Raw genomic sequence first — 11215 nt, forward strand, 5'->3', positions numbered from 1 at the left:
ATACATTAAGTAGTCCTGTGATAATTACTTCTACAGGCTATTCCATAAGATGGTATGATGCACTGTTTACAAAAACATTTGAAAAAAATCTGAATGACACTCGTGTTAATAACCACAAATTATCACAACACTCATGAAGTAGTGAATTGTTAAGATAAACGATAGATCTATATAAATAATAATGCTGTACATGGAAAAGATGATTTATAAACAGCAAAAGGCATGATCGTAACTATCAGATTAGGCCTCCCATGATGTATTGCATGTCATGTGACAATCATACTGTGTGTACAATGCACAAGAGCCTTATTTTAAATGACCAACTCTAGAGTCAAAGTTTCAACAATATCTTAGCAACAGGACAACACCGATTTCAGCATTGTTATGAATAGTCAGTTCGATGTCATTAAAACCTACATTATATTTGAGCATAGAGAAGAATAAATGTATTAACTCTCATCAATTATACATTCAATAGTGCAGTTTGTTGTCGGCATTTTGGGCCTTTGGCTTGTGGTCAGCAACTGTTATAAAAACATGTATGTGTATGTTAAAAACCCACGAGTTGCTCGTTCATCCTTTTGGCCACGCTCGCCTTTCGCTCGTGCGGTTCCTGCCACCTGTTCCAGATGTATTAACAAACCGTCTAACCAATCTCCACGGGGAGCAGCATTTGCTCTCAAAGATACCCTGCCAAGGCCACCCTTGTCCAATTGTATGCCAAGGCTTAGACACGTCTCTAGAACGGCACATTTTAAATTACTCCATGGTATTTGTAATGGTATTTGCCTACCCACTGTATAATGCTCAGTGTTTCAAAGCGCCCCGTCCGGCGCGTTTAATGCCGGCGTATTGCTTTACGTCTACTTTGAGGCTGTTTTGCTTTGCACTTGATAAGCATGGAAAGAACGGCAAGCATCCGAGCTGGGACAAAGCCCTGACATCGGAGAATCCGTTGGGATCTCCGTGCCGTTGGGGAATACAAAACACCTGTTCTACATTCCACAGATGCAATTGTATTGTTTTATTTAGGTTTTTTTCGTCTTCTCAGAACGGCAGAATGATGACACAATTTCAATGGGACTACGGGTTGATGCTTGTGTAATATTGGAAGAGTGCAGTGTGTGTGTGGATAAATAACCTGAAATATCTGGAGGGCACGTTTGGGAATTTTTTTTGCTTGCAAGTGAGTCTAACATTACGGAAAAGCCAATAGCCTCTGCGCTTGAGTTACTGGTGCTGCAGATACGGAATGCGATATTCGCCTCCCTGCAGGAGCCGTGGGTAGATGATACCTACAGCACACCCCATGACTGATGTCAACAGCAATTTTTGAGAAAGCCAATAGCAGTGAAATTGGTCACCATCACAAAACAAAATTAATTTCAATAATACTAGCAGCCCGCACGTCCTTTGAACGTGACCGTCCGTCCGTCCTGCCATCCAGCCAGCCAGCGAGCAAAACTGTTTTCTAGTACATATAGTACAATGCTAGTTGTATTCTGCGCGTGTGTACGGATGCACGGTTAGCGCGCTGCGCTACGAATCCGGCGAAGATTGTCACGGCCAACACCGGTGGCGATTGTCTGAACTGGTCCCTGAGCCTCCCGTTGGTCGACTAAGCCTCAAATGAGTACCTGGTGCGGCGGGCGTGGTGCAGGCTACCCACCACCTCGTGTGCCGTGCCAGCCTTCATAGGTGCTCGCTAACAGCGCTTGCCCCAACAGTCTGCTAAGGCTACACGGGGGATATTTGGTTCAACGCTGTGGGATGCGGGCGACCTTGTCACGCAGATGTGCGCGGCGACGTCCCTACCGTGAATCTAGCCAGCAAAACTGTGTTTTTAACTGTATATATAGTATATATAACATAGCATAACACAATGGGGCAGTAGCGTACAGATATCATATATTCGGAGCGGAATAGATTTTCATGATGGAGGCCGTTGCCCAGTGAAAATCACTATCAGTTAATTGCTGGATAATCATCTGGCAACGAGCTGTAGCTGAAGCCTTGGTTCTCTATGCGGTTTACACTAATACACGCAAATTGTTCTTTGTATGCTACACACCACCAATAATTATAAAGCGATCAGGTATTCAGGTTGGACTGCACTGTCAGAGCGCAGGCAACATTAAAAAGATGCATTGCATTTGTGGTACTGAATAACACATTGGACTCATACTTAGCACAGGGAGGTGCACTGCGGCTATGTGAGCCATTTAGCTGGGCAGAAATTCGCCCAGAAGGTGTTTTATATGCCTCTCCTGTTGAAACTCCGCGGTCGGGGTTCTTTGCTGTCTTGAGCGAGATATGTGAAGTGTTTTACTGCCCCCGTCTGTTAGATTTTGGAAACGCCAGAAATTTAACTACAAACAATTGAACAAGGGATGTTATAATAAAAGGAGAGGATGCAAGGAGTTTGGCAGTGGGGACCACCTTATCCCAATAAGCTAGCATTACCCTTGGCTCTGACCAACTAGCTAAAAGCAGCTCCAGTGGTACTAACCATATCCCTAACTAGGCACTATTATTAGCCCTATCCATAAATGAGCAACCTGCCACCAGTACTATCCCCCTTACGCCACTGAGAAGCCCTCCCACTGACCCACAGCTCTGCCCCCATCTCCAGCGGGTGCGTATGGCTTTGTATTTGTTGCTAATTTTGTTATTCTCCGGTTAATGTGTTAAATCAAACAGCAACACACATCATGCCATTGCCGCTACGTCATGGACGTTTTACTCGGCGAAATGTAAGTATTACAAAGAGCTGGAGAGCTAGCGGCACCTGATGGTCACCAGAGTATATAAAAACTCATCCCTGTCACACTTCTGTCGAGTTATGTGGACATCCTGCTGTTTGCAGAGAAGACGCTTGGTTTCAATAAATGAAAAACACAGAGCAGTGTTACAAATGAGCAGCAATGAAAATAAACGAGCATATAAAAGGAGTGCACGTGTGGTGCAAGATCATCCTGAAGAGTGAAATAGGTATTATCTCGTAGATAAGAGCATCCCTCGGTCCACACCCAAGTTGCAATGCAACAAATTCTCCTGCGGAAGGAGCTGGTAGGAACGTCGGGTTGCTCGGTCAATGGCCAGGGTCAACAACGGCGGCACCACGTGGTGTATTCCGCAAATATGCCCGACTGTGAGGGCGGGCACAAGCCGGCGTGAGTAGGTTAAACGTTGAGTTTTATAAGGGCACCACGGGGTGACCAGCCCCTCCCCACCCAGCCCCACTCCTCCCACCCCCTACCCTCCCCACCCAGCCAGTCCCTCACCACCCAGCCCCTCCCCTCCCTCCCCACCCAGCCCCTCTCCTCCCCACCCAGCCCCTCCCCACCCAGCCCCTCCCCACCCAGCCCCTCCCCACCCTCCCCACCCAGTCCCTCACCACCCTCCCCACCCTCCCCACCCAGCCCCTCCCCACCCTCCCCACCCAGCCCCACCCCTCCCATTTTTGGATGCACGACGGACGGACGGACACAATAATCCCCTGTGGGCTGGTGTAGTAACCAGGAGGTTCCTACCAGTATCACTGCAGTGTCGCTTGCTGCGTGACGACGGTGACACTACTGGAGTGTTATGGCGATGCTCGTCAGAGTCAAATTAAAGTAGTTTTCTTCTCATTTACCTCACTTTAAATTCGTGCGTGTCTGTTCATCTCCTGCAAATGCATTTTGTAGCTACAAAAATGCTTTACTTTTATTTAAAGATACCCAAAGGGGCCGTCCATAAATGACGTCACGCACTGGGGGGGGGGGGGTCAGACATTTGTGACGATGTGTGACGAAGGGGGGGGGGGGTGAGAAATGTGACGTCACATCAAAATGCGCAACTTTAAATAAATATAGACAACACGTTCTACTTAATTAAATATACGTTTTAGTAAATGTTTTCTCCTACAACATCAGAGTGCAGCGCCACATTAACTTCGCACTACAATGACAATAGTTTAAAGCGATTTGAAGCATGTTTTATATTTTTTTTGGGGGGGGGGGGGCAGAGCTTTGTGACGTCATATTTGAGGGGGGGGCAAAAATCGTCCAAAATCGCGAGACGTCATTTATGGACGGCCCCAAAGCAATTCCATTTCGCAGCATGGATAGATAGTCCTCGGCACAGTGGTGCCAGATCTGGCTTTTTGTAAACCTCCATTCTAATATTAGTTACTGTCGTGTAAGACAAGTTGCAATTCTCACATTATAAGATAATCTGCATAAGGCCAGAACCTATATCAGGTGATTCACATACCACCACAAGTATACCATGACCTCAATGGCTCTATTACAGCCACAACCACCACTTTAAATGCACTGCCACAACCACAATCTCCTTCAATACCACCACCTTAATTATTACCATCATTTCCACCACAAGTGGGCACCACTTTTACAAACATCACTGCCAATTCCATTACACTGGTCTACAGCCAAAATGCTTCCGAAATAAATGTAGTCCAACATGGGACCTGCTTTCCAGTACCAAAATATGATAATAGGTTTTCCCTTTTTTCTGGCATCCTCTGGTCTAACACCATTTGCGACTAGGCTCCAAAGAAAGCTGTCTCTGGTGTAGACGAATCAGTTTCAAAGACAATGCATATTACCAGAGTATGTTTTTTGTTTGCATTCTGAACACAAGTATTGTGGTTAATGCAGATATGATTTCTTGTAAAAGGTTTAAGTTTGGTGTTTTAACATCTTAACACCTAAATTTCGATTTAAAGTTTTCGTGACTGCAAGGATTCATCTTCTTTGGTTCTTTCGGTAAAGTCACGTAGAATGAGAATAAAATAATAAAATAAAACAATAAAATTCTCACGACGTTTTGGCCCCAACACAAGTAGCCGTCCTCAGGTGAAGAAACAGGACTGTCCAGAAGACAGCACTCAAGCGCTGTGTACGGCTACTTGTGTTGTGGCCGAAACGTCGTGAGAATTGTATTGTTTTATTTTATTATTTTATTCTCATTCTACGTGACTTTACCGAAAGAACCAAAGAAGATCTTAACACCTGTTTTGTTGGCAGAAAAAAGGGGAAAATCTATTCTCAAATGTCGTCCAACTTGACTAATTCTGGGTCACTGAGAATGAAAATTATGCTTAAAATCTTTGATTGGCTCTAGTTTTCAAGATATGCTACTGGGTCAGTATATACGACCTTTGACTTGGGAATGGCGGAGGATTAGTGAGTTATAAAGGGAAGGGATTTCAATTGAAACCAGAAATTACTCAAATACACCTTTGACTGGATCTATGAATAGATCTATGACTGGGTATGGACAGTACTTGCTTTTTGAGCAAAACAATGAATGATGAAATCTGAACCTGGTATTGTGTCATACATGACATGAATTGCATCATGTTATTCCTAGAAGTCATGAATGGTGACATCATAACTAATCTTACAACCCTCTGCTGAACAAATTGCCCTATATCAGCTCTAGAAATCATACAGTGTACTGCTCTCTTATTTGTCAGTGTTTGATTTTGCAAAGGGACACATTTCTGGTTAGCCAAAGTGTGTGAACAAAGCAGATAACTTATGCTATGTTTGTGGTGAAGTGACCTTTGCATGGCAAAAGTGCAGCATAACCACTATGGTTATGGAAGCCTATCACCTTTATTTTGGCTGCAAAATTGGAGATCAGGAAAAGATGTGGGCCCCACACATATGCTGCAACACTTGCGCAACAAATCTTCGCCAGTGGTTGAACAGGAAAATGAAATCTATGCCTTTTGCAGTGCCAATGATTTGGAGAGAGCCAACATATCATATCAGCAATTGTTACTTCTGCATGGCACCTCCAGTTGGGAAAGGTGTGTCAAAGAAGAAAAAGTGGACTGTGCATTATCCAAACATTCCATCAGCTATACGCCCAGTACCCCACGGAGAAGGACTGCCGGTTCCTGATGCACCATAATCATTCTCAATTGAGTCAGACAAGGAAGAGGATGAAACTTATTTTACTGAACTATTAGGTCACATGACCCAGATTTTATACCATGCTCCTCCTCTGAACCACACCTCATAACACAAGGTGAACTGAAAGACCTTGTCAAGGATTTGGAATTACCCAAGAGTAAGGCAGAGCTCATATTCTTTGGTTCTTTTGGTAAAGTCGCGTAGATAGAAAAATAATAATAAAATAAAGTGGATAAAAATAATACAAATTAAAAAAACACTATTTTTTTATTGTATGCACTTTATTTTATTAATCTGTTTATATCTACGTGACTTTACTGAAATAACCAAAGAATATGAATTTACTTCACCAAGACATTGCAACAATGGAGAAACGCTATCAGGGCAAATGGAGCCCATCAATGCTTGCAGACTATTGCTGGACAGTGACAAGAGATGCTCCAATTAATGAATACAAGAGACAAGCCAAGAAGCACCGAGTAGACACTGAATAAGGACTAAACTATGTACTTATACTGTATATACATAATCGTTTTTTGCCTTTTGTTTCATAATAAAAAAAATTATATAACCTTTTTGCTGATTTTAAAAGTGTTACATGAACAGGACAGGTGACATGTTATCATGTAAAGCAACCATGAACATATGAAAAGACCTAGGTTTACAATTTATCAGTAAAACTCTATCTACGCAAATATCTTGGAAACAGTAGCCAATCAGTTGTTTTAATTGTCTTAATTGAATTCGGCACATCAAATTCCATAAACAGCACATTTGAAGCGCACGACGTCTAAAAAATTGCACACCAGTATTATCACCAAAATTCTGAATGTTACCATAAATGAACCTTATGGCGGTATCCCGGGGTTCCATAGTACCCCGGGGTTCCATAGTACCCCGGGGTTCCATAGTACCCCGGGGTTCCATAGTACCCCGGGGTTCCATAGTACCCCGGGGTTCCATAGTACCCCGGGGTTCCATAGTACCCCGGGGTTCCATAGTACCCCGGGGTTCCATAGTACCCCGGGGTTCCATAGTACCCCGGGGTTCCATAGTACCCCGGGGTTCCATAGTACCCCGGGGTTCCATAGTACCCCGGGGTTCCATAGTACCCCGGGGTTCCATAGTACCCCGGGGTTCCATAGTACCCCGGGGTTCCATAGTACCCCGGGGTTCCATAGTACCCCGGGGTTCCATAGTACCCCGGCTCTCGCATAGTGTCCGCGAAGCAGTCATTTTTAGTCTGTTGATGGTCGGCGATACGGCAATCGACTCATCTCGACGAGCTGTACACGATGCACTATTCAAAGCTGAATTTTTCGATAACGGATTTCGGATTGATTGGTACCCCAGTCGCGGAGTTAAGTTCACCCCTAGAAAAAAAGTGTCCCAGAAATAAAATATTTAATTGCCTCGGCCATTTTGTATTATTTGGTACCCCGGAGTACCGCCATAAGGATCAAATAACTACGATCGCTATAATAAAAATAACACCATGTCCAGAACACCATGTCTAGACTAAACCACTTCAAACATACCCAATCTTATTGGTGTAAGGGAAACAGGCTTAAGCCTGATTAGTACATGTGTAGTGGAGTAGAAGATACACATGGGTAAATTGGCCATATACAGTACATACAAACATACAAACAGTGTGGGTCACATAAGGTCGAGCAGGTGGTGAAGTCACGGGTGGCGTAATCAAACCAAAGTAATTAAGGGAGTCAAGGCACGAGGGCTGTGATTGGTCGAGAGGCTGTTAACGTTAAGTGGCGGCGTCACGAAGTCTGGGCCGTTGGACAGGTGCGAGCTGGCGGGTGAGGCACGTGGCAATTAATTAAGGCTGATTGGAAAGGGGATAAAACGCTAGGTGATTTGGACGGGGAGTTGAGTTGTTGTTGGGGAGTTGTTGGCGAGAGGTGGAGAGAGCAACGAGAGGTGGAGAGAGCAACGAGAGGTGGAGAGAGCAACGAGAGGTGGAGAGAGCAACGAGAGGTGGAGAGAGCAACGAGAGGTGGAGAGAGCAACGAGAGGTGGAGAGAGCAACGAGAGGTGGAGAGAGCAACGAGAGGTGGAGAGAGCAACGAGAGGTGGAGAGAGCAACGAGAGGTGGAGAGAGCAACGAGAGATGCGAAGAGGAGAGCCGGCAAATGTTAGTGAAGAATAGATTGAGAGCCGAACCCAGAGGACAATGAATAGCGATAGGGAGAGTTAGCGTTAGCAGAGTGGTAGTTACGGTATAGATAGGTACAGGGAGAGTTAGAGATGGACAAGTCACTGTGTGTGCGGAGATAGAGAGAGAACCACTGTGTGTGTGGGGAGACTGTGTGGGGAGACAAGGAGTATGAGCGGACGGTGCTGAGGGGAATTCGAGTGTTCGAGTTGGCGGAGCGCGGAGAGGAGAAATTATATATAGTGTGTGTGAAATTATATAGTGTGTGTGAAATTATATAGTGTGTGTGTGTGCGGAACAATGGATATAAAAGTGACGGTGGAAGAAAGGCGATTGTCGTCCGAGTGAATCCACGGCACCACACATGTGTAGTGACTTAACTCGGAGACGCTAAGACTTGGAGGCACTTCTTTGAATTAACCGAGCACCCGTTGCACAACACACACCCTACGCTGGTACACACTCTTATGTCGCTCGCCTATACACAACTCGACGTGGGTTAGCTAGCCTATACACAACACGAGCCGTCTAACACTGACGGCGCTGAACCGAGACAGCCAACTACCGTCTAGCAGCGCAATATCGAGTGAAGACGACAGTGACGATGGCGACGATCTTCAACAGCACGACGGGGATCTCTCTCCAAACGACAACCCCGAGCTCTCGCTCAGGGCCCCCTTTTATGCTCCCAGCGTGACCTCGCTCCGCCCTGGCCACGCCCTCTCTCTAGAACCTACTAGCGGGTTCCCGGGCTTCCCTCACGTGCCCCTTCTGTAACCTTTCCCCCTGATATCCCCTCTGGTGTATCACCTGGCCTGCTGACGTCAGGGCTGCTGTGAGCTGCAGATCCCCTTAACCCGCCAGCAGCCAGCGCTATGCTGCCACATTACTTATTCTTTGTCACTACACATGGGTGGGTGTTGTGGGAGTGGAGCTGAAATGTAGCCAGGAGATAGCAAGCAGTTGCTTAGTGTCACCCCCATGTACATGCCTGGTGGGCTTTCTCTTGAGATCTCCGTTTTTTTTCCCCACAATCCCAAACAGTAATCAATGGGATGTATTGGTAAAACATCACAATGCAGCACCATCCTGAAAAAAAAGTATTTAGACTAATTGAGGCTTTGCTGGGTAAACAGTAGGCATTACGGTGTTATTTATACATCATTCGGGTTTGAATAGTAAAATACATAGAGCAGCTATCGGTTTCCAATTGTAAGTATGAAAACATTACTCATGCAAACAAAAAAACATATCTTATTGACTACGTGATGCACATAATTATCAAAACGAGTCGATATTTGTCCTGGCCCTAAGCAGGATCATTAGTTTCATCCATAACCTCTCCAAACGTATTCAGATAACATTTTTTTCTCCGTGCAAAAATCGCAAATGAGCATTTCTGAAAGTCTATAAGACAAAATAAGAAAAAAAAGGTACAATATTTAGAAATGTAGAGAGATGTATGCTACATATTCAGTAAATGCAATTGAGCAGCCCTTCTGCTACGGCAGCGCGGAGCGGTAGTGCAGTGCTAAGTGCTCTGAACCTGGTGACCTGCATTCGATTCCCGACCACGGCTAACATTCGTGGCGAATGATATCTGAACCGATCCTGGCACCAAATCGCATTGACCAGCGTGGTGAAGTATTATATATATAAAAAAATTATCCATGACCTACACGGCTCGGCGAGGTTTTCATCCAGCAGTGGTTTAGCACAATGATGGAATTTATGTTTATCTTACAGTACATGAGCTTAAGAATTTTAATTACTCACACGCCCAGCATAAATCAATACTCTCGTTATGCATTATGTATTTTTCCCGTCCAATTGCAGCAGAGTGCTTGCGTGGCCATACAAAAGTCATTCTCACATCCTTCATACCAAAGTGTAGGAGGTCAGAGAGCACACGTGCGGTATATTATTACACACATACCCACATTCTCACGTACTGTATATACACAATTATATACATAACATACACTTCAGAGACAACTGCAAAGATCGAACATTGTAGCCTGCTGTGCCTTGCGCTGTTAGCGAACACCTAATTAAAGGGCGTTGCCTGCGTACGTGGTTCATACACGACGCCCGGCCGTCTTTGTCTCCCCAGTGGCAACGCTTATACAGTACTACACATCGCACTGAGGTACCCATTTTGAGGCTGAGTCGACCTAGGGGGAAGACCCAAAGGACCGGTTCTGGGAATCGTCACTGGAGGCTGTGGCGGTGTTGCGTAGCGCAGCGCGATGTTGCCGCCACACGACCCGCTCCCCCCACAGCCCTTTAACACGCAGTGACAGACACACTGACACACACACACTGACACACGCACTGACACACTGGCACACTGGAACACTGGCACACGCACTGACACACACACACTGACACACACACTGACACACTGGCACACGCACTGACACACTGGCACACGCACTGACACACACACACTGACACACTGACACACACACTGACACACTGGCACACGCACTGACACACTGACACACTGGAACACACACTGGAACAACAACAACCGCCATTCGCCACTAAGTGGCGGTGACGTCACCACGGCGCTTGTGCCAGGCTATGTGCACCCTGAGGCCACGTGAAGTGTCGAACGCCCGTTGGCAGGAGGTCACGGGGCAGATCTAGGTGCCACGGGTCGACTGACTAAGATAACTGGCTGATACACCACCTGTGCCCCCTACTGTGGCAACCTGCTGTGCTTTAGCCACCGGCGCTCCGCTCGTTGTTGTGAGCGTCGCTCCTCCACCCTGCATTGTTGTTGGAGGGCGACTACCTCCAACTTCCCAGTAGCGTCCTTCACGAGCCTCCTCCACAGAGGCCGATCTTGACACCGCTGGTACCAGTCATCGGCAAGTACACTCAGCTCCACATCCTCTTGTACCACATCACTCCATCTCTTCTCTAGCCCGTGCCACGCCAGTTTAGCCCCCTCGATCCGGCCGAACAAAAGCTGTTTCGGCATGCGGTGGCTGGGTTAAACCCAGGATGGATCATAGGCAGGCTTGCCTAAATGTTTCTAACCGGCGAAGATGTTCCATTAGGGGTGTCCACGTTTCGCAAGCGTAGAGAAGGGAGGGAATGACCG

Source organism: Petromyzon marinus, chromosome 10, assembly GCF_048934315.1.
Source record: "Petromyzon marinus isolate PM22_M1 ecotype Great Lakes invasive population chromosome 10, UKy_Petmar_22M1.pri1.0, whole genome shotgun sequence".
Classification (NCBI taxonomy): Eukaryota; Metazoa; Chordata; class Hyperoartia; order Petromyzontiformes; family Petromyzontidae; genus Petromyzon; species Petromyzon marinus.